The 25,722-nt window shown below is 34.5% G+C and overlaps 1 protein-coding gene across 4 annotated transcripts in view; it reads left to right on the top strand.

Annotated features, from left to right (window-relative positions):
* Nucleotides 1–25,722, top strand: part of LOC136031818 (zinc finger homeobox protein 3-like) — a 93,197-nt gene that overhangs the window by 62,277 nt on the left and 5,198 nt on the right. The gene's annotated exons all lie outside the window — the stretch shown is intronic.

Raw genomic sequence — 25,722 nt, forward strand, 5'->3', positions numbered from 1 at the left:
TCTCAGCAATATTATAATGTATTTGGGAAAATAAATAACTTTTGACGTAGAACTGCAAATTTTAGAAGTAAGAATACCTATATTTGAATTAAAACTGCTAATTTTGACAGAAGTGTTACTAATTTTTCAAAGTAAAATTGTTATTGTCATAATAAAAACCTGAAATCATTGAACTCATTTTTTTAAATAAAATTATTTGTCGAAAATGAAATTACTAATTTTCCCTATAAAATCCCAAAATGTTTGAAGTAGAAATACTAATCAAACAGGTCGTGGTAACAAACTGTAAGTAAGGAGCGACTCGGCTCGATAGTAACCGAAACAAAAAAACGAAATTTTGATATCAATAGATACACCAAAAGAATCAGCTTATTGTGCTGATTCCAAATATATAAGATTTATCAAGTTTAGATTTACCCGTCAAAAGTTACGAGGCTGAGAAAATTTGCCTGATTTTCGAAATAGAAGGGAAACCCCCTAAAATTCAAGGAATGTTGATGGAAATTATACTACGTAATTCAGCGTACCATAGAACCCTACTGTAGAAATTCAAGCTCCTTTATAGAAAAATGTGGAATTTTGCTATTTTACCAGAAGACAGATCACGGATCCGTGTTTATTTAGTTATTTATTTGTTTTTTCGGAGGTAATCGTACTGAAATAATGGTTCTAGAAGATCGAAAGAGGACGCATTCGAACGGAAATTAAAAGCTCTAGTACTCTTTCTAAGTGACAAAAAAGATTGGAGGGTGACCGGCCCCCCTCCCACGTCTATTTATCTCCCAATGAGATAAATAATGAAAGATAAATCTTTTTTCAAATGAAAATAGGTTAAGGATAATTTTCCAGGCTGAATCGTCCGCAAGAAATCTTACGAGGAGGGGGATTTTCAGTGAGAACTGTCTGGAGGGAACTTGACGGGTGGTGGGGTATACTTTACGTTTGATAATATTTTCACGGAGGAATTCTCCATGAGGTTTGAGGGTATATTTCATGGAGGGTGAGCCATATTTACATTGCATTGTTTGACGAGAACAAAAATTAAATATAAAAAAAAAACGTTTTTTTTTAACTGAAAGTAAGAAACAATATTAAAGCTCAAAGCAAACATAAATTATTCATCATATGAAGGGTTTTCCCCTCCTCAATACCTTGCTCTTTACGCTAAAGTTTGACTGTCTGTCCCAATTTTTTAAGAACGGCTACTGAAATACAGGGGCCATTTAATTAGAATAAGAAGCTTTTTTTAAATGCTAACATCTTTAGCGTAAAGAGCAAGGTATTGAGGAGGGGGCAACCCTTCATATACGGAATAATTTCTGTTCGTTTTGAGTTTTAATGTTGTTCCTCACTTTTAGTTTAAAAAAAATTGTTTGATTGTCACTAAAATTTTGAACAAAATATGACTATTTAGTCAAAATTTTCGATGAAAAATAGTTTTGTTTAATGTGTCGTTAATAATATTTTTCTACAAAATTGCTAATGGACAGAAAGGGGTATTATTAATTTCATTTGGATGAAAATTCTGCGCTACTTTTGATCTTCTATGCGGCCGTAGCCACCATGACCTCTGCAATAGGTTTCTCTGATGTTTAAACACATTGTGTACACATGTTCAAATATCGTTTAAAATCGCTAAAAAAAAAAAAAAAAAAAAAAAAAAAAAAAAAAAAAAAAAAAAAAAAAAAAAAAAAAAAAAAAACTTGTCCCCCTCCCAATAAATTTCCTGGCAAGGGTCATAATACCCACATCACCTTTTCTACCTCTGTGACGATAGACATGTGAACGCAATATTTTATGCTATGTAGGAAAAAATTGTCGCGATGGGGGGGGCACTATCACTCCTAGCTAGATATTTTTGTAGACCATATCTAGACAAGAGATATTGCCAGGAATCAAGAAGGATTAGATATAGGCTCAAAAGAAATGCGAAATTCCACATTTTTTAGATTGGAGCTTGAAACCTCTGCAGTGGGGCTCTCTGATATACTGAATCTAATGATGAGATTTTCATTAACATCATTTGCCATTTTGGATGTGTTTTGTCCCTTTTTCGAAAATCAGGTGATTTTTTCAGGTTCGTAGCTTTGGATGGGTAACATTAGACCTACTGATTTCTTTTATATTTGGAATCAGCACGAAAGCCAATTATTTTGATGCATTAATTTGTATCAATATTCGGTTTTTTTAGATCGCCTACTACTGGTCCGAGTCGCTCCTTCCTTACAGTTCGCTACCTCGAGCAAATTCTATTAGTATGTTTCTAACGAAGCATAAAATTGATTTTTTGCCTACTAGTCGCATGAAAGCCTGAATAATATGGGGTGGATGGAGTGAGTTTGAAGATCATTCCTGTTCCTACTTTTATTCATGTTAGCAGAGGCTGGTTAGCAATTTGTGTCTAATTTTTCTGAAAAAGTAGCCCACTTTGCTGAGGTCCTCCCACCATCTCTCTTTTGTGCAGGAAATGATCTACGACTTTACTCAGGAATTTATTTAATGGGGGGCCTTAAGTTCGGGAGATCTAAACAAAAATGCAAATGAATTGGCGAGTAATAGAGATTAGTAGGAAGATTATCCCGCTCCTCCCTTGCATATATGCCTGGCTTACCCCCTTATTTGTACCCACGTTAGTATTTAGCTCTATTATATGCGTTACATTTTCTAAATTCACCCTTCCCTCTGTGGTAGTTCCAGTAGGGATAATCTTATTGTCATTAAATTTAAGGCTATCGTCTTTATAAGGGATAAAACCCCACCCCTGAAACAGCAAAAGTATGGCACTTATTTTTTATTCGATGTGTTTTTTGTTCTCTATCAAAGTCCTCAGTTCGTTATCCCTATTCGAAGAGCTGAACATTGGCTACCCCCTCCTCACTTTTAGTGACAAATCTGTTCATTTCTTCAGAGCAAAGGCCAGTCATTTTGACTGCATATGGATTCAATAGTGATTAGTATTTTTAACTATAGAAAACGGAATTAATTTACAAAAATGCAAACTTGGGGGAATTAATAATTTTCAGCCTTTCAGAGAAGGTTTTAAGAAGTAGAGGGAGTTTTAGAATTGGTAATTGAGATGCTTAAAGCAGAAAAAAAGTTCTTTCTTGTTATGTATTAAAGTGAAGGGCTTATAGGATTAAAAGGGATGCTTTTTTTACGGTATCTGAATAAATTATCTAGAAAACTTCAGAAAAATGGGGGAATTCTTGTTAGGATTTTGGATAATGTGTATATTTGAAAGTTCTGAAATGGTTTTTTCTAATAGAAGCGCAATTCTCGTGGGAAAGTGGGTAGTTAGCTCTGACAAGTTGTTTGAAAGTTTTTTCTTTGTTTGGACGTGCTACGAATCTTATGAATTAGTAAATAAAGAGAAAATGCAAGATTATGTCTTTCCTAGATCGAAATAAAATTCGAGTCTCGAGACTATCTTAAATTTTCTAATATAAAGCTTTAATTCTATATATTGAAGTTTAAATGTTCACAGCGCCAGTATAAAGCCCTCTTGAGGCTGTTATTAATTTTAAATATAAGTACAAAAATCCAAGGGCATGAGAGGATCTTTTTAAAGGATGGAGTGGGGACATCAAACCCCATAAAAAGTCGATTTTTGCTCCTCAGACCGGGTAGATAGGCACCTAAAATAAGTTGAAAAGCAATGCCACTGACGAAAATATAACAGTTCAAAATGGGGATGAAACCTTTTACTGCTGTTTTTACTGCTGATAGTGGACACTGTATATGTGTCCGAAATATCCAGTTAAAAAATTTTATATTTGTTTCACTGTCAGTTGAAAGGTTTCATCCCTGTTTTGAACTGTTAAATTTTCGTCATGGAAAGGCAGTGTGGTCTTCGGAGTTATCTATGCAATGCCACTGATTTTGCAGAAACTTAAAATGACATTTAAATAAGCTTTACCTGCTATAATAATCGTAAAAATGTTTAATAAACTCTCTTCTGTCATCCAGGATGATTGCACCCATAGGGCTTAGTTGTGTATTAATCGATGAGAAAAAAAAACGATATTGCTCAAAAATTCTACAAGGAGCATTCAAAAATATATGGGTTTTATTATTTGTTTATTACTATGTCAGGGCTGTTACGCTCCTCTAGGCGGTGCCACCATCCTTTAAAACCATTTTTGAAAAAATTTGGGAGACCCTTCTATGCGCCACATCTTTGCTACGTGTTTTGTTTCATAAGTGCTATCAAAATGGATGCCTTTAAACTGTTCTTTGAATTTGAAGAATAAACAAATTTCTGATGGAGCTGGGTTTTTACTATAAGGTGGATATGGCCCACGGATATAGTTCCCACGGCAATAATGTCAGAACTTATTTGTAACACCTGAAGAATGTCCTGGGACGTAGTCCTGATGGAAGTTGATTACAGGATGGAGCTTTTCTGGACTTTTTTTTATATGATCTTGATTCATTTTCCTTCCAAAGGCTCCACTAACTGTTTTTTTTTATCTTTTAAAAACTCATTCTGAGCTCCACAAAATGGTTAACACTACCTTTTTGACAAAAATTATTCGTATTAATTTAATCCCCTTGTATCTGAAACATGGAAACAGGAAGCGCCCATTTTTTTTTTTTTTTCAGGAATTCCTTTAATTTCCAAAAAGGATTTGATAGAAGTTTATGTCAATGCGTCAATTTTGTTTTCTATAAAGATTTTTTTTTATTGCAAAAAAATTAATTATGAAAAAATATTTCCTGTTGTCTCTAAATGTTTTATATTATTTATTTTTGTTATTTTTTCGCGTTTTTTAACACTAGATGAATTTAAAAAACTGGGACCGTCGAAAAAATTCTCATTATCAGAAAATCAAAAATCCAGTAGCTGCAGGACCGTATCCATTTTCCCAAATTTCTAGGCACTCCTTATTCTGATTATCTAATAAAACTTATTTCACTCCACTCCCCCCTCCTCGAAGGAAATCCCTTTGTGTGTCGTTGACATAACTTACAGACATAAATTATTATATTTGAATTGCTTTAAATAATATTTAATAAATGATTAGGCTACTGCTAATGTGACGAGATCATTCTGATATTTTTATAATTTACCCTTAGCCTAAATCAAATATTCTTTAAACACGCGTGAAAAAAAAAATCATAAAGAAGTTTAAAAGGTTTCCTTGGATTTTTTTATATTTCTTTTATTTTTTTTTTATTTTTTATATTTTTTTAGAGGGATAAGCCAACGAAAACCTTTTTTAAAGATTATGCTTTGCCCAGCTTCCAAAGAGTATGGGAGACTGATAAGAATTGAATCTTGCGTGGTTTAGCGCGGAAGGACTGAAACAAAAACTGCACAGGAGGAGTAAAAAAAGCTTCTGTGCGACTTTGTCGCAGGATCGGACGAATTCATTAGAAAAGTAGACAATTTCAAAAGGAATTGAATAGTTGAGATTATTATTTTTCATTTTTTATGGAAACTGAAACCTCTGTTTAAGTAATAATTCAATCAGAATACTTTTGTTTTCAAAAATTGTTTTAACTCAATTCCAGTCTGCTCAAAGTAGACGTACAGGATCTGAAAGTCCTCTCTTCAAAATCTTAATTTTTTACGAGTTTCTGGCCACTCCTACTACCATTGTCAAATTCCTCCTCCCCGAAAAATATGTACGCTCCAGTCCCAAGTATTAGAAAATACTTTTTTTTCTCTCTCTTTTTGGGCCAGCTTTCACTCTTTGGGCCAGCTTGCCGAACTCTGCCACCCTCCAAGAGAGGCTAAAAAAATGCTGAAAAATCATCTCTTGCTGAAAAAATTCTTCAGATTTGGTGGTATATTTCTGTTATTTTAATTAGCTTATTTTTGTAAGTATTCAGAAAAAGTCCCAGAAAATACATTCGAGTTTGATACTTTTTAGAGGGCATGCCACTTTGTTCAAAAAAGAGTAGCTATTAATTAACGGCAACACTGTTTTTATTTACGGATGAAAATCCAGGTGTGTCTCTATTGGCAAATTGACTAATTCCTTTTCAAAAGTTGTCCTTTGTTGTCATTTTCCACAATAAAGTAGATGACTTGAAATGCCAAGATACGGCAATAAAACTAAAATTAATTACGTGAGTTTAAAATCAAGTTTTATGGGACTTGCAGCTTTTGGTGTGGATGTACAGGGCTATTAGAAGGCCCTCATTTATTGATGCATTTTAATGGTTTGCAATCCTACGGGCTCCTAATTACTTTGCTAAATGCAAATTCCATTGACGTATATGGAATTGTCCCCAGTCGAATGACATGTTTGTGTAGGCGACAGTCAACGAAATGAAGGCTTTAATGACCATTGTCTCTTTTCCATACATTGTTTGATAATCTTTATTTACAAATCATTTCTGGCATATCTTGTGAAGTTATTACCAATATGTAAACAGTGTCTTACTGAGGATTATGGTGGGAGGAGGTGCACGGAGCTGCTCGGAGGACTCACTTTTTAAGCATTGACGGCGCAATCCCAAAATATGACGTAATTCTTCTGACTCAGTTATTCTGTACATTTTTGCTCAAAATTTGCCAGCGCCTCACTAGGTTGGACCAATTAACCAGAAAAATAGTCTTTGAAGAGATTGTGAATTAGGCTAGGTCGTATGGCATATATGACTCTACCCCCCCCCCTCTCTTCCTGGTCATCTCAGAGCCTATATATTGTTTTAGATTTTTGGCTATAGGTGAAAGTTACTTTGCGTTAGGCCTATATTTTTTTGGAGGGGGAGAATTATAATACCCTACTTCAGAAGTAGATACTAAAGTAGATTACCTAACATATTATTGTTTGTTAATATTTACTGGATGCTATGTGGGAGCTCCTCAAATGGACATTCCTCCGCAAAAAAAAAACTTTTAAAGTACCAAAGACATAAAAAAAAAAAATTGTGCTCTGAAATCAACTTAGCTCTATCCATTACATAAAACCCGTGATGTTCTAAGATTGATCTTTTGGGGATTCAAAAATATGAGTTTTTCAAGGCAGTACTATATTTTGGTCAGTATTGTCACGATGAACCGTGAAAATAAATACTGAAATGAATTAGTCGAATTTTACAACGTTTTCCGTTCGTAATAATTCAAATATTAGTAATCTGTAGTAATTATCTGTAGTATAATCTGTAGTAAATATTAGTAATCTGATTTTATGCTATTTTTTGGTGTGTTTAGAAAATGGTTAAATTTTACTACTGTACGCCAACAAAACATATGTTTTTCCATCAGTGCAGTAGATGCAAAAAGTAAAGAGATATAATTGTGTTTATCAATAAAGTAAGACAACTACGTCTTTTTTAGCTCTTTCGTGCCAAATGTTTTTAACTCAATTTCTACTGATTTTTAACTCACGTTTCTTTCCTTTAAATCTGAAGGCCGATAATATTATTCTGTGTGTCATCTTTTTCATTAAAATTGAATTCCCGATTCTTCTGCATTTATAAAACGTGATTTGTTATGTAAGTTTCCACTTGTCCCACTCATACAATCAGATTTAATTTTCAATGACCTTGATACTGAAAGCAGAACGTTCACTCAATGAAATTTACTGATTGAAACTCATGGGCACCTCCTTGTTGGTCTCTTACCATTTGATACTGAAGTTCAATCAATAGCAGAATGTTCTATTAATGAAATTTACTGATTTAAATTCATCGGCACCTCCTTGCTCATCTCTTATCACTTGATACTGAAAGCAGAACGTTCAATCAATGGAAATGACTTATTGAAATTCACCGGCACCTCCTTGTTGATCTCTTATCATTTGATCTGAAAGCAGAACGTTCAATCAACGAAATTTACTGATTTGAATTCATCGGCACCTCCATGTTGATCTCTTATCCTTTGATACTGAAAGCGGAACGTTCAGTCAATAGAATTTACTGATTTAAGTTCATCGACACCTTCTTTTTGGTCTCTTATCATTTGATACTGAAAGCAGAACGTTCAGTCCATAGAACTAACTTATTTAAATTCATCGGCACCTCCTCTTTGGTCCCTTATCGATTGACACTGAAAGCGAAGGTTCAATCAATGAAAATTGCTGATTTAAAGTCATCGGCACCTCCTTGTTGGTCTCTTATCATCTTTACTCTGCCTCTAATAATAATTTGGGGGTTTGACCCCTCCCCTAATACCGTTTCTGGCCATGGCCCTACCGAATCCAAAGGTATATTATTAATGGTAGAAATTAGAAGTCCCTTTTTATATTGTGTAATTATTATTTGATTTTCCGGAAGGTTAATTATCTATGTACAATAACAATTCATGCAATGAAAAAGTAGTTCCAACAACAAGACCAATAATTAGGCATTGAAATTGAATTTCCTTTCTAGTATAATTGCTTTTTGATTTGTCCAACAGTACAATGGTCTCCTTAGCATTTTGCTAATTATATATTTCCCGAAACAGTTGAGCAGGGAAACCGATACATGCAAGGAAAGACACACAATACCTTCTTAATAATACACTAAGCTTAATATAAAATTGAAACTGGATTTTAATATGTAATTAAGTACATGTCGTGAAGACTTTGAATTGTAACCCAGGAGTAGTAATTACAAAACAGGGCATGTGAAATAAATTCATGTTTTTAAGTATAGCAAAGACTAAAGGTGAATCATTATAAAAACATGGAATAAAGAATCATTAAGAGACGACAAATTAAGAGAAAGCATAAATTAAAGCCGCAAATTGCTTTTAATAATGGAAGCCCGGAAATATACTGGTATAATTCAAAACCAGAGTAATGAGTAATTATTGATAAATTACATGTCAATAACTCACATAAACTATGGTTTACCCGCTGTTACCTCTCCACTTAGTGGATACGTTTACCTTGTGGCTACGTATTACCAGTCAACAATCAACAACAAAAAAGTTCATTATCTTGCACAACGCGTTTCACTGTTTTCTGTTAAAATACTAAACATAATATAATTTAAATAATATTAATAATAAGTGTCTAAAATAATGGCTATACAATATTTTTTTCTAATTGTAGGTCATACTTATTGACGGGTGGGCAAGAATGGGTCCATTTTTGCGTTAGCTTTAAAAGAACTGTGTGTTTAGTTCCATATATTTTAGCTCGGAGGATATTTGCCATTTTTTCCAAAGTTTTCTTGGAAGTTTTGGCCCCGCCCCTCGCTTAAGAATTTCTAAAGCACGGGATTAGGTGTAAAAGTAGCCCTTAATGCCTCCCAACATCGAAATTCTGTACACGATCACCCTCAGGCAATTAATTACGTGATTTCTTCCTATCCAGTCTTTCGTCTGTTGCCGCTATTCCCATTGGGTTCCCTCCTATTGAGTTGAATTAGAGCATTTCTACTATCGGGGATGAGGAAGGACTAACGACTAGAAGATGTAGGGCCGTATACAGGATTTTTCTTTTTTTTGGGGGGGGGGGGAATTTTGGTGTGGGAGTACAAAAAACTATAAACGCATAAAAAAAAATGTTTTTTATTAATTTTTGTCACATTTTTTACGAGTCAGACAACCATTCCGGGAGGGGGTCAAACCCCCTAACCATCCTCCCACTGGATATGGCCTTGAGAAGATTTGCATGTTTCGATTTCCTTTTTCAATTTTTCTATTGGATCCATAGGACCAATTCGGTGGAAGGGAATATTTTCCCAATCACCTTCGCTTGTTTGCAGGTAATTTTGTCTTGTTCTAGTATTGCGTCATAAAAACTTTAAAACGTCTAGCTATGATAATACACACAAATTGAGGCGAGGGGATAATACCCATGTTGTGACCTGGAATCATCTCTTTGTAATTAAATAAAGAAATAAGTCTTTTCAACTGGAAGTAAGAAGCTACAGTAAAGAGCTACATTCAAAATCAGAACGAACAGAGATTATTACGTATATGACCGGTTTCGCTCCCTCGTCAATGCCTCGCTCTTTACGTTAAAGTTCGAATCTTGTTCCAATTCTTTGAGAATGACCCCTGAATCACAAAGGCCGTTTAATTAGAATAAGTAGCTCTTTTGAAATTACTAAAAATACATTAGCATAAAGAGCAAAATACTGACGAGGGGGCGGAATCCCTCATATACATAATAATTTCTGTTCATTTTAAGTTTTAATGTAGCTCCTTACTTTCAGTCCTATCTAATCTCTGATTGTTTTTTAAATAATGCTGAGAAATCCAGCGCCTCGTTCATGGACATTCTCTTCCCCCATGAAAAATTCCCCCATGAAAAATTCCTCCATGGAAAGTTCCCCCCACGTAAGGTCCGTGATCTTTCTTCTGGAAAAAAACTTATATATTTAAAATCAGCATAAAAATACAATGCTTTTGTTGCATCTGTTGGTATCAAAATTCCCCTTTTAGAGTTTCGGTTACTATTCAGCCAGTTCACCCCTAACTTATAGTTCGTTACAACGAACTGTTTGAGAACATCATTTTCCAATCTGCTACTATTTTTAAAGCTTAAAAGCTGATCATAATCCCTCCCTTTTTATATTGTTTTATGTCATTGTAATATAATGGTATCAATTGGCATGCGGTAAAAACAATACAAGTTTGTTGAATACAAAAATAACACAACTTAAGGAAATCGCTATTTTTGCGAAAAATTTTAAGAATTTTTAGCTGCACCAGAGGCTTTACCCTCCCTCAAAGTGAATGAGTGCATAAACACCCTAAATTAGGATTCGCTTTTTTCTCCAAAAATATCGGAACATTTCGCTTAGTAGCCTATATCAACTGGACATTTTTCGATTTATATAACTGCTAAAATAACATATATACTTTTTACGTTATATTTGCTCGTACTTACACATTATTTTGGGTTCAATTAATAAACACGAAAAAAAGTCCTCTATGAAATTCAGGTAGCCAGCCAACTTGACATGAAATATATCCAGGTGCTAATGTCTAAAATGTAATTAATAGTTTTGCAAAATTTGGGTCTTAAAAATCTAGAGAATCAGGGATACTCTCACGCAGCAGGAGGTACAAAGGTAGGGGCATAGCCTAATTGTCAGAAGCTAAATATTTTCTTCTAATCCCCCCTCAGAGGACTGTCAGATACGAAACTGTAATCTTAATGAATGCGAGACCTTTTCTATTGAGATTCGGGTCAAATTTAGAATCGCGACAAAAAGCGCTTAAATGCAATGCATTATCCGCCGATCGGGTTTTTGGAATTTCAATTAAGATTCAGTCGCGTAATGTAATCTACTGGCTCTTATTCCCCTAAGCTCTAAAAAGGGAAAAAAGTGTAACAATGTGAGTATATGAATTTTTAAGTGCCTTTCTTTGCTCACGGATTTGCGGTAAGCTGAAAACTTAAAGGTGAGGTGGAGTGACCCTCAAAATTTCAAAATCTGTTCAGTTCTTGTAACGTCACCAGTGAGAATATACTTCAAAATAAAACACAAGAATTATAAACCAATCATTAGTTATTTAAAAAAGTTATGTTGGTTTTAATAAGTCATCTATATTTGCGATGGAACTATGCATTAAGCGACGTGTGTGTATACCGGATGCGCTAAGTAGAATTGAATGCAGGGCATGAAACATGACGTCATTGCTCTCCCATGAGAAGATATGTCCAGCTTGCCAACTTTTAAAATTTTTACTAATTGTTTTTTATCGATTTTGCGCCCCTCTCCCCTAAAAAATCATGTCTATGTCCTTGGCCTTACCCAGGTCCGTTTCCAGGGGGTTATCCGATTCACCCCCCCTCGAAATTTTTATGACTCGTACAAAAGTAATAAAAATACAGTAACCAACGTGTCTTGTAAAACAAAAATTGTATCCCCACCCCACGCACAAAAATACCCCCCCCCCGGACAAAAATCTTAAATACGGCCCTGTCCCCGCCCCTAGATAAAATGTATGATACAACCGTTGCTTTTTTTTTATTCGTGTTTGCACGCAGGTCTGAGTTTATAGCGGGAAATTAGAAGTTTTTACTTGTGAGGTTGAAAACATTTACAAGAATGATTCTATACCCTTTCTAGAGAAAAGAAAACTCTTAATACAATGCCTTTGAACAAATCACTTCCTATACCTTTCCTGCTCATGTGAGAAAATATGGGCGTTGGGAATGGTTTGATGATGATTATGATGGAAAAACGATAGCTAGCTGGTCAAAAAATGATGTTCTCGTGTCTAGAATTGATTGAAACATTGAACATGCTAATTTTACTAACTTTGTTTCATTTATTTATTGTAATTCAGTAGTTTTTCTAGTGCAGTTAGACAGCCAGGGGCGGATCGAGGGGTGATTTTAGGGCACATGCGCCTATCAGAAGGTCAAAAGCTGTAATAGTAAGAACGATCGTATGGCGAAAATAGCGATGGAGGGGCCAAAGTTTTCGTTGGTCTCATTTCCAAATTGTATGTCCGCCCCTGTAAACAGCGACAGGAATACTATGCTTATGTACAAATGAACTAATCATACTTACGCACAAGGGGGGGATAGAAGTAACTGCTCCCATGAAGTTTGTCAAGTAACTCTGGAAATTTTATAGTGGGGAAACTTCAAATTGCAGGGAAATTCGGTTATTTAGGATGCGAATGTTTCTCATTATATTAACCACGCCGGGATACTCTTGGTAATACCACTCTGTTCGCCCATAAGGATTGAGGGGCTGCTTATTTCAAGAATACTTTACACGAGATGGCACGCACATCTCGTGGCACAAGGAGCTAGGGGGAAAGTGGTCCACGTATGGTGGGCAAATATGCTGTCGAGGATATCAACCAGTGGGGAGGATGGGAAACCTGATAAGGATCTTGACTGGATAAACCTTTTTCAGTGTCACATAGGGAACTTTACAAGAGGACATTTATTTTTCAATAGATATAATATATTTTTTTCTCTTTTTGGTCCAATTATTTAATGTTTTTCCTTTTATATTCGTACTTTTTTGTCAAATTTCCTAGGGTAAGAAAGCTTACCCTTTGCATGCTTGGTCTTTATATTATAATATTTTGGTGTATTGTTGCCTTTGCACCCCCCGCGGCAGAGGAAGAGAATTGTTTTAAAGAAAGATTTCGAAACAACTACGTTCAAAGTGGTAACCTGTTCTTAAGAAATTTAATAGGGAAAAAAAGATCCATTCAGAAGATCATCCTATTCATTAAGAGATACTCTTTTAACAGCATTTTAGTTAAATGCTTCAATAGATCTTTTATTTAAGGATCTCTTGATATGTGAGATTCTTGTGTGCATTACCGCATGTTCTTTAAGGTGTATTCAGACTGACATATGATCCTTTTGTCGGATACCGACACTAATGAATAAGGTCTAATTTAATTTTTTACGCGCTATTGTAACAACTTTTATAAACCATTAATAAAACTTGAGCCTTCTGTCAATTAACAAAATTAGCTCTTTTAATTGGCTGTATCATTAATAATTGAGTTATTAAAACTCTGCTGTTACAATTCAAAAGGAGCTATGTAACACATTATGATTTTTTTAGAAGAGAGGACAACCTGAAAAATAGGCTTTAGGCTTTTGTTTATTATATATATAAATATAGCCTATTTTTTAGGGTTTTGTTTATTATTAATGCAGATTTATTTGTGCAAGGAAGGTTTATATTGTGCTTTTTTCTTATTAATTTATTTATTTGTATATTTATGATAAATATATTATTTATATATTTATATATATTTTTCTTATTAACAGCTTCAGATTTCAACTATATCTGTATCTGAGAAAGCGATGTATAACCCGTTTTGAAAAAACAACAACTTATAATTATTCTGAGAGCTAAATAAAATATAGAAAACGAATAGCGTCAGCGGTTGAGTACGTCTCGTGCCCATTCACAACAAGATTTTATTAATATTTAGCCAGCGCTAATTTGAGCCAATCGGAATTTTTCATAGAATTTTTCAACCAATCGAAAAATTCTATAAACAATCTTATTGGCTCAAATTACAGCTAGCTAAATTTTGGTATCAGTGAAAATCTCCTTGTGAGTTGGTCTTTATTAAAAATGATCACAAATCAGTCTAACCATATGTGTCTCTTAATGTGTTTTGAATTGCTGCGGCTGGACTTCAAGATGGTCTAGCATTCAAATCTTAGACATAGTTAGTTTAGAAGCGATAAAAATGCCACTTTTCTATACCTGTATATTTAACGTACATCATCATTTCAAAAAGCAATATGTGACTAATTATCTCAAAGTGAGATGTGTACTGTTCATTATTACATAGCCTTCTCTTTTCCCAAAAATGCTGATTAATCCGGCGTAACCAATTTAAATTGAATTAATACCAAGAAAATCATATTTAAGCGATTCAATCTTTTGCTTGTAGGCCCATACCTGGGAAGGATGTCGTCCTGGCCCAACAAATGAACCACTTTTCAAAATTTTTGTGATGAAAGATGCATTTTCCAAGTAATTCTTAAAATTTTTATGTCTCTTAATGTCCATGCATAGGAGAGGACCGGAGAAATCGTCTCTAATGGTTGCGAAATAAGTTTTAAGGAAGAATGAGAAACGAATTTTATAATTTAGAAAAACAGGAATTTTTTAGTCTTAAAACTAATTTGGGGAGCCTTAAACCCCTCCCCCCCCTTAGGGAAGATATTGATTAAAGTTGAGTAACAGGCACTGCTATTGCTCATCCAGTACATATTTTAATAATAAGTTTATGAATTTAAGTTTAATAAAATTTAATAATAATAATAAGTAAAATAAATTTATTTAGATTTTATTAATTTATTTTATTCAAAATAAATTTAATTAAATAAATAAAATATTATTTATTAATATTAAAGTTATTTATTCATTTATTAATATTATGTTTACCAAATAGTAAGCTTTAAGTTCACTCAAAAAGTAAACTTTAGTTTACTAAACTTTGAATCGTTTGGACCCTGGACCCTGTCCACACTACTCCCCTCCCATAAAAAACTGTCTAACTCGCTTTGATCAGGGGCTTCGTTTGGGGGGGGGGGGGAATTATTATATATCCCATGCCCCTTGATTGTCCGGATATGAACCCCTCTTGCCCCCCCCAAATAAAAATGCTGGAGATTCGCCCCCTGGTTTTTATGTCTTTGACTGCATATACTCAATACCTTGAGTTTTTAGCTTCTCTCACCCTTATGGCATCAGTTCACTGCAATATAGGGGGGATTAAAATTGTACTTCCAAACTCAAGGTTGGGACGATTTTGGTGAGGTTTTTTTTTAATGGAAATATCTAAAAAAAACATTTTTAAATGAAAATATCAAGACAAAGTAGGCTACTTTTCAAAATCTAAGGGAGGAGGCGAACGCTGAGCTTGCTTCACCTCCCAATTCGCCCACTAAAAATATAATATCTTTGTTGCTATTTTCGTTTTTATCTTATTCCTTTTTTCTGTCTGTATTGTAGGCTGTTTATTTTCTTCCTATCGCTTGAAGTTCAACGTTTCTTTTTAACCATAGTTTGGGGCTGGAAGTTACCATTTGAAATACTTGAAATCCGAAAAAAAAATTATAACACCCTTTCAACCATGTGTATTTGAGTTTAACCACGCTCCCCCTACAAGTAGAATTTTGTAAAGAGGGGTTTGAGCTTCCTGGAGCTTGCTTCCGCTAGTGACCAAATTCAAGGGAATTTCAACGATTGCGTACACCACATGCCGCTTGTTAGACGTAGTGGAAATGTGGGCCAACGTATAATGCAGGTTGTACCACGCGTGGTCGAACAAATGTCTCAGGTATTTACACCAGGTGAAAAAAGGGGGCAACTCCTCGACCTAATTCCTCTACTATTGGTCATTCCTGGGAACAAAAATACATAAGATAAGTGAAAAACTACAATAACACCCCAGTTTGTAGTTAGGTTGACCATTGATGATGGCTATTCAATACACTTAATGGTTGAGGCTTTTAGACTGTGTACTCAAGTCAAAATGATAAATTGTTATGGGACGAAATTTCATTCACAGGTAATAAATTAAAAGTGAGTAATGATATTACATAAAAAATGGGACATTATTTCAATTGCAACAGAAGTCAATTCAAGAAGCTGCAGCCACATACTTGGGGGGAGGTTAAGAAATTTCAATCACTGCAACATCTAAAATATTTCTTTTTACACCAAAACTTCATTTTTCCCTATGAATTTTCGGTTTATCATGGATGGTAAACCTATCACACATGAAAGCGATTATTTATGGATCTCTTGTTTGCAGCTTTAGCCACAACTAGTAAGGACAAACCACGGCCCATAGTAGCCAAAAATTAGAAATTGCGTTTTGAAACAAACTTGCTAGTGATAAAAAAAAATTACCATTTGTAGCTAATTCACGAATGGTATAATCTCGATTATTCTTTAAAGTAAAAGTCTGTTGTGAAAATAAACTCAAGGAAATTTAAAAAAAGCCAAAAACCTTTTAAAAATAGCGTCAGATCGAAAAAAAATGTACACCATTGGAATTACCATTGCTAAATACTCTTTACAGGAAACTTACAACCCCCTAACTTGAAAAACAAGAAGAACTCCAACTAAAACCCCCCTTTAAAACGAACTAAAACCAAACTTGACCAAGCAGTATTCGATGGATAGTTCTGCTCTTCCTCTTCACCTGTGATTATCTCCTATGGCTCCAATCATGACGAGCTATTTATAGAAGCATTTGTTTCTCAGTCCATAAGTATAAAAATAAAATAAAATAGAAACTGCTTAATTTTTACGAGGAAATTGTAATGTATCTTCTTGTTTCTTAACGTCTTATTCCAGGTAGTTTTTTTCTACTCGTATCAAAGTTTTTTCTCTAGATATGACAACTATCAAGTTTTTAAAATAATATTCTCAACTTATTCTTAGAAAATGTCATCAATAAGTTCCGCATTCCTAGCCTCCATAACGCTGAAGACAAGTGTGTTTACCAATTCGAATCAGATGGTACCTCAAGGGTTATGAACACGGTTAGTTCTTACACTGAAGACCGACACAAGGGACCCTTGGTCCTAAATTTATGATTATTCTTATTATCTTCTAATTTCTAACTACTATTTTCTTTCAAGATCTTTAAAATACGTAAAAAATAACGTTTTGACTTTCTTCCACCTGATGCACGTCTCAGGGGTGCACGTGTGTTGTACGGTTCCGCCACGGGGGTTACAGCCCCCATAACGCTCGGCACGCACCACCTGCTTAACGTAATTTCTGAAAGTTACCGCATCTTAGCTTTTTTTATGTAGGCTATTACTATATCCAGGGGTGCAGCTAAGGGGAGGGGGCTTCTGCCCCAAAGCTCCAAGGTGTCGACACGCAATGCCGACGCCTTTGAATTTCGGGCTTCTTTGGTGTGTTAATTTGGCTTGTTAGTTCGCACAAGTCGGCAGACCGGACATCCTTTATATCCCCTTTCAAACTCAAAACCCTAGCTTCGCCCCTGACTATATCCCTCCCCATTAATGGAGGCTAGAACGCAATTGCGAGGGAGTGTTTAGTAGGCTATAATCGAAAAAAACGTTGAAAAGCAAATTGAATGATATGTTCGTCTTTTGGCTAGAGAATTAATCGGGAAAAGGAAAAAAATAACATGCCCTAAGAAATTACTTTATTAATTATATAAAAACCATTTGTTTTTTTATTCCTTCTTGTTCCCTTATTTTATCTTTATAGGAAACACCATAACCGAATCGGTCCGTTCCAGCGAAAAATTAACTGCACTTAAAATGTCTAGATTGACTACTTAAAATCCTGTTAGAGGCCATCTTTTTCATAAAAAAATGCTTCTGGCACAAATCTAATTTTTTTCACATCATGACATGACAATAAAAATACATACATCAAAAGTTTTATATTGTTATGTAATTAAGTTTGGGTCTGGCTTTGCTTCCGTTAGCCAACAGAGTTCGACTAATGATGTTTTGGTAATTTGAGGCTGAGCTTAATTAGTGACAAATTACTATTCAAATAGCCGCAACTTGTTTGTTTGATAGATTGTTTGCCATTCTATCTCACGATTATATGTGTGAATTATATTGGTTATTTAAGGTAGTTTGACGATCAATTGTTCAATATTTCACCAAGTTTCGATTATTTAGATTTTTTATATAGTTTAACAATAGTAATTATTTTTTCTAATTATAATGGTGATAATAGTGTATATTGTGATCAGTTCCTATTATATATTCAACCTGTGGTGTCAATGGGGGGACACATGTCCACCCTCTAGATTTTGAAAAATACTTTTTTTGGTATTTGTATGGGAAAATGTCTCTTTTTGTATTTACCTTGGGAATATTGAAAAAAGACTATGAAATTGGCCCCTTGTATTTTCCAAAATACACGTTCCCCCTCGAAAAGAACCTCGCGCTGGTGCCTGATTTTATGCATTACATACTTATTAATTCTATATTTTAATGAGATGAAGAAAACGTTTGACTGAGTATTTGGTTCTTTTGCAAAATATTCTAGACGAAAAAAAAAATAGTTTACTGATCAATATACTCAACAAAATCCAAAATTTACTAAGGCGATACCTATTATATAATGGAATTTGATTTATCAGATAGCGTTGCCTGTAGTAAAGGAGCCAAATGCGCACAATTTATTATTCTTATTTACTTTTTTATTTCTTGTAGTAAGAAACGTGTTAGCACTATGAAAATGAAGTCAATTGGCTTTTCAAAATTATGAAGGTTCTAGGGCTGTGCCATATTTTTGTTAGTGTCGTCACGTTGAGTCGTGAAAATAAATAAGCAAAATTAATTAGTTAAATTTGACATTTCTTCTCATCACTGGCGGATCCAGCGGGGCCAGAGCACCGCCCCCCTAAGATTTTTTTCTAGCGTGCACTTTCCCTGTTTTTTTACTCTTTTTTTAGAATAGATTTGTCAATTTGGTTAGTTATTGGCACCTTTGTCACATTAGCCCCTCCAAAATTTTGCTCCTTCACGCCCTTGTCACATTGGTCCTCCACCAATATTTGCTCTATATCTGTCCCTGCTTCTCGTCCATAAAATTGAAACATTAACAATATATTGATTCTAAAAATCAGTTACACCTTTAAAGAAAAGCTACTGCTTAACCGTCTTTTTTCCCTTTGCTATGTAGGGATTTTATCGTCTTAGTCCTATCTCCTCACATCCTAAGGGCCCTGAGATGCACTATCCTCCAAGTTGCTTGTTCTAGCCTGATACTAATACAATTCACTCGATTTCAATTGACAAATCTCATGTAGTCGTATTTATTTACTCTTCTATTTACATTAAAGATTTCTTTTCGAACGACCCCTCACGTCTTAGCCATTAGCTAATTAGTGCATTCTAAATCCCTGGCAACTCTGATTAGTAATTGGGAGGAAGCGCCATTACCTAAACAGTCTTCTTTTGGCACCTTTAACGACATAAATGCTACTAAATTAATTGCTTCGCTATCTCTTTTTAGTGCCTAGCGCGGTTTTCTAATTTCTTTTTCTGAATAATTAATATACGTAATTAAAGGTCTCTTCCGCTGAGGAATTCTTTTTCAGTTCTTTTAGCATTCAACAGAGCATTAAGAACTGTTACGTGAATGTAATTCTATATTAAGAAGAATCGTTTAAAAGTGAAAGATCTTTATTTGAACCTACTGAAGAATTAATTGAGTTAAGAGCTTTTCTACGTGTATTATTAGTTTCCAATCCAAGATACAGTATGGACAAGGGCGTGGGTACATTTTTGACAGGGGGCTGGGAAGCAAAAACACTAGTAATATAATAATAGGTTACAAACATAGTTGTACTTGCTCAAAACTTGGTGAGCATACGTTTTTAGAGGTCTAGCCCAAGAGAGAAAACTGTATTATACTTCCGTGTTAAAAGCGATCTTTGACCACATTTTTTTTACCCTATCTACTAGCATAAATTCACAGTTTGTTTTTGTTTTGTTTTTTTTGGGGGGGGGGCAGATGTATTTTAAAAAAGTTAAGGTTTGTGGGAAACCTGTCGTTTTTTTTCCAGTGAAAATGCCAAAAAGACATTTTTCCTTGAAATAGCATAAAAAGGTATTTTCAAGTTCTAGGGAAGGGACAGAAAATCTAGGGAAGGGTATTTGCCCTTCTGCCCATCCAGTCAAAGTCACTGAAAATATTATTTCACCCAATCACATTATTCCTTAAGGATATGTTTTTTCCCGTTGCTGTATTTACTTGTTGTTGCTATGTCAAATTTTCAACCAGTAGGAAGAACACAAAACCTGTTTGTTCGTTTTGTTTAATATTTCAAGTTACCAAAAAGGCTTAAAAAGCTTTTGAATCGTACTGTTGACCTTGGGGTCTAACTTTAAACCTCTTAGCTGGAATAATACCTTCAATATGATGTTAGATTGTACTTTTTCTAAGATTCACACCCTCTTCCCTGAGAGAAAAACACCTCTGACAATCGAACGCATGCACATACGGCTATTAATTTTGTTTCTTTGACTTCAGTTTTTATTTATTTTTATTTCCTTCTTCTTTTTTATTGGCGATAACCGCAAGTTTCCAATCTAGGGTTGAAGTATTTTATTTCAGAAAAGCATTTTTAATTACCTTTTATTATCGTTCTCTCATGGAGAAGAAATAACAATATTTGTTTATCCTGTTTTTCCTTTCCATTGATATTTTTTTCTTTGGTTTTTTCTTCGCTTTGTTATTTCCCGAAAAAAAAATTAAGCAGTGGCGCCAATTCGTGAAATTTGGGGGATGGCTAAACTTTATTTCTTCATTTGTAGGGAGAGTCAAGTTTTTTTTTAATTTTTCAATGAAAACCATCCCAAAAAAGATTTTAATCAAAATCTAGGGGGCGCATGCCCTCCTCCAATTTACGCCACTGAGTTAGAGCTAAAAACCAACGAAAAAATAAGTAAAATAAAAACATCTGCAAACTAGTTAGGATTTCAAGGTGAAAAAAATGCACTGCCGGGGGTGGCTACACACATTTTCTAGGGGTAAGCGAGCACAAATTTTTCAGGTGGGACAAAAACGATTTTTGGCCAGAAAAGTGGCGATTTTTACGCAGGGGCACTTATTCACGGTACCGTAATGGGGGAGGGGGGAAATATTTTCAGTTCTTTAATGCAAGTACAAACAAATGTATTTTTCAAAGTCCAAGGAGGGGTCAATTTAGTTGTTTTTAAGACTGTTTCAATAAAATACATAAAAAGCTATTTTTTTGGATTTAAGGGGAAGGGCAAAAATTTAGGGGATGGCAAATGCCCCTCCCCCATTGGCATCTTTGGTTTTAATCAAATATTGAAAAGCTCTTACTGTGTATTTTTGCCTGATATGGGTGCCCAGCACCCACTTCACCAGCACTATTTCATATGAAATTTTTATTAAAAAGTTAATAATTTAGCAGCCTCTGCATAATTATATATTGTTGACATGTGCTAAGTACTGATTCATCTGTTTTAGTTGTGAATTCGATTTAATAACCCTAGCAGCAGGCAGGTATGCACCCATGCAAAGAAAAAATTTCAGATTTTAATTTTTTTCTAGTTTCTTATTTTTCCTTTAAAAGTCTTTATGCGTTTTTTTCGAAGTCGTGCCCCTCCCTAAAACAAACTTCGATCTTCTCGTCTACCTTGGGCCATTTTTAATGTCCAAATCACAGCGACTGGATAATGTCTATGGTATTTGTTAATTATTCAGAACACACTCAATAACTTTGATCTGTAGATCTGTAAAAACCGGCTTCATATTCCATAGCCACAAGATTTATTTACTTTGACACAATATATTGGACTTATATAATTTGGGCTGTATATTTGCACATTATGGGTGGGAGTGGGGGTAAAGTATTTGGACAGCGTGAAGTTAGAAAACAATTCTTACTTCATAACATACAGAATAATTGTAGCTAACACATTTTGCATGCAGACCCGCTATACTTTACCCCCACCCCGCTAATGTGCAAATCCATAGCCCAGATTATCTAAGTCCAATGCATTCTGTCATCCGTCACTTGTTTTTGTGGCTCTGAAACCGGTTTTTTTTAGATTTTACGTTCAGATCAAAATTATCGAGTATGTTCTGAATAATTAACAAGTACCATATCTATGAATAGCCTTTCAATTATATATTCGTGATATAATCGTAATCGCAAATATAATCGTGAAAACGTACGTGTTAGACGTTTAGCATTGTATTTGGCTCCCACAGAAATGTCCCATTTGCAATTAACTGTCCTGCCTAGCAATGCTGTTGTGTGTTAACACAACACTAATGTTCGAATACATCTTAAGGTTTTTTTTTTTTTTTTTTTTTTTTTTTTTGCTAAAACGAGACAATATGTCAACTTACGCCCAAATATTGGTATCAATTTATCTCTGAAATAATGTGCTTCAAAAACATAAATAGTGTGAACATAAATGCAAATTTTGTCTTAAATGTTTCATATACTTTTAAAGTGGGAACTAAAAGCTATAGTACGAAGCTGAATTATTTGTGATAACTTCGACTTGCAGATTTCAAAACACTAACAAGCCTAAAAATACAACAGGAGTTTTCTTCTTGCCGAGGCCTGCGAGTTTATTCCCATGTCTTAGAGACTTTTTAAGTGGGAACTAAAAGTTATGTTACGAAGCATATTTGTAATAATATCGACACGCGGACTTCAAACACTAGGGGGACTAAAAATTCAACACAAATGTTCGTGTTGCCGAGACTTGTGAGTTTGTTTTCCATGTTTGAGTGACTTTTTTGTGGGAACTAATTATTGTTGTAGTTGAGTAAATTATTCGCAATACTGTTGATCTACAATGGCTATTTTTAGGCCTGGAATCTGACAAAAATATAGATGGTAGTTTATGACAATTGATCGACTTGTAAATATTCCTTTCCTTGCTAAATTTTTTATTTAAAAATAAAGAAGAAGGGCCCATTTCAGAAATATTAAAACGTTCTTGTCACTGTAAAAGAATATCACAATGAAGCTAACTTCTCGAAGCTGTGGTTGTTTGTTTTTGCTTTGAAATAAGCCTACAGGCTTTTAACAACCCTAAGAAGATTAACAGTAGCTTTAAGCAGGAAATAAACCAGCCATAATTTTATGATGCCTATAATTATGAAAAGATTGAAAGAGGAGACCCCCTTCTTTAGTTTTGTTGACCCCTAAAGCAAGAGAATATCCAGTTGATTATTTCCTTAATAAACGCAATTAAACAATGGTTCTCAGCAGATGATGTATTTCTTTTCTTTTTTGAAAAATGATGCTGCGGATGTTTATTCGAGACGTTTGCTAATGACTATGCAATCTTGATTGACCTCCTCCCTCATTTAGTCCCGGGATTATTAACGCTGGAAACATATATTGTGTCAATTGTTCTCTCTTCTGGGAAAATTTTGGTTCTCTAAAGAATTGTCAATAGCCCCCTATTGGGAAAAAAGAAGCTTGTTACTGTCAAAATTAAGGAAGTTTTTGGTATAGTGTACACAAGGCCATATCCAGGGGGGTATTTGGTTTGAACACAACCCCCCACCCCCAAGAAATGTGTGCTCGACTCGTAAAAGGGTAACAAAAATGCATATAAACAAAGGAATAATAGGAAGAACTAAGAGAATGGATCTAGCAGAATTGAGAAAAAATGGTTTTGCTTATTTTATCTCTACAACCAAGAACCCTATTGAGGAAAAAAACTATTTACCCTTTAAAGCAAGGAGGTTTTTAATAAAATTAACATGTTTTTCATGTAGTTTCCATTCATTTCGAAGGAAAAATAATAGGAAGAACTAAAGAATAAGTCTAAAGGAGGCTCTAGGCGGTCAATCATTTTGATCAAAAGCTTCTGTCAATCGATTGACTCAAGCATGATTGACCGTCTAGGAACCTGTTTGACGCTTGAGTCAAGCGTTGACGATGATTGATAGAAAGTATGAATGACTCAATCAATCATTTTGATCATAAATTTCCGTCAATCGACTGACTTGTGCTTCAATCAACCCTTCAATACCGATCAAAGCTAATCTAACACACTGCTTTCGGTCAAAATGATTGAAACATTCAAACTTTCTATCAACCACCGCGAACGCTTGACTCAAACGTCAAACAGGTTCAATCATGCTTGAGTCAATCGATTGACGGAAGATTTTGATCAAAATGATTGATCGTTTAGGGCCTCCTTTAGATTAGCTTTGGTCAAGATTGAAGGGTTGATTGAAGGCTGGTTAAAGAACACGTTAATGGATTGACGGAAACTTTTGATCAAAATGATTGCCCGTCTAGAGCGTCCTTAAAGCCAGTGGAACTTACAAGAAAAATATATTGCCATCGTTCCGCCTCTACAATCAACAACCCTGTTAAGAGAAAAAAAAAACTTGTTACAGTTCAAATCAAGGATGCTTTTTATGCTATACTGAGCAAGGTTCAGTTTTTTGCGGCGAAAGTCAGATTTAACACGGAATTAACAAGACTTGCCAACAGTTGGTATTAGATTCAAAGGTAAAGTAATAAGGAAAACTAAAGAATGAGTCTAATGCCAGTGGAACATTATAGAGAGCATCATATTGCGGTTATTTCACCCTTAGAATAAGGGCGAAAAATTGAGTAAAAAAGCTTTTATAATGTAAATCAGGAATGCTGTTTATATACAACCCATGGTTTGTTTTTTTGCGGTGAAAGTCAGATTTAGCGCGGAATTAACATGATTTGTCAATAGCCAGCATTGAATGTGAAGGAATAACAATAACAAAAACTAAGAAAAAGGGTCATGGGCTAGTAGAATTTATAGAAGAAAAATATATTGCAGATTTTTTTTTTTATTTAATTAAAGGACCAATTAAACATCATACCTTAAGCGCTAAAGACGTCCAAATAAGAACTTTTTTGCACATCTTAGGTTTATCCATATTGAAACCGCAATTTTGTAATTTTTCCTTCAAAATTTTGAGGTTTTTTTGGGTAGTACAACATCTTTGTCTTTGCTGCCACGTTGAACCATGAAAATAAATAAGCAAAACTAATAATTTCAGTTTGACAACGCTCTTCGTCTGTAAAAATTCAAACTTTAACAATCTGTTTATTCCCAAAGACAACTTCAAGGGGAAGCTACATTTTCTTAAACTATTTAGTGTTACTTGTCTGAAGCTTATTTTCTGTGGATATTTCACCCACATTTCTTCTTTTTTTGAATTTGTCACCCTGGTACCAGAAACTACATAACTGCAAATTAGCTCTTTTTCATTAAAAAATTGAGATGCGTAGAGATGTTCATTAAGGCTCATGTCATCAGATACATGGGACCGTCCGTCTGGAATCCATTCCCACAGCAAGTTAAGGAATCAGAAAGTCTGCCTTGGCTGAAACGTCGCCTCAAGGCACATCTTCTGAACAATTAGTAATGTTGAGTATTTTAGACTGAGAGAAGGGTATCTCCCCCCCCCCCATTTTGTTAAAATGATCATCAATTTTTTTGTTTTGTTTTCTTTTTTTGTGTTTTGTTTTCTTTTTTATTGTAGTTTATTTATCTTATTTATTTATTTTTTAATGATAAGTGAAATTTTTAAAAGAAATGGATCGTATTTGATGTCAGCTATGCTTACAGGCCATTGTGGCCTTTTTTTTAGCTGATGAATGAAAATTTATTGTATTGTTTTTGAATAAAATTACCTACCTACCTACCTACCTAAGACATGTAGAGTTTGGAAGTTTTCACTTTCCTATCAGTCAACTTGATTTTATTCGCACTGTCTTTGGTACCTTGAGAACGGTTTAAAATTATTAACAAACAAACCGAAATTGAGTATCTATCGTTTCTTTTCTTTTTTTAAATCATCTTCCTAAAA

The sequence above is a fragment of the Artemia franciscana genome, chromosome 10 (genome assembly GCF_032884065.1).
Source record: "Artemia franciscana chromosome 10, ASM3288406v1, whole genome shotgun sequence".
NCBI classification, from domain to species: domain Eukaryota; kingdom Metazoa; phylum Arthropoda; class Branchiopoda; order Anostraca; family Artemiidae; genus Artemia; species Artemia franciscana.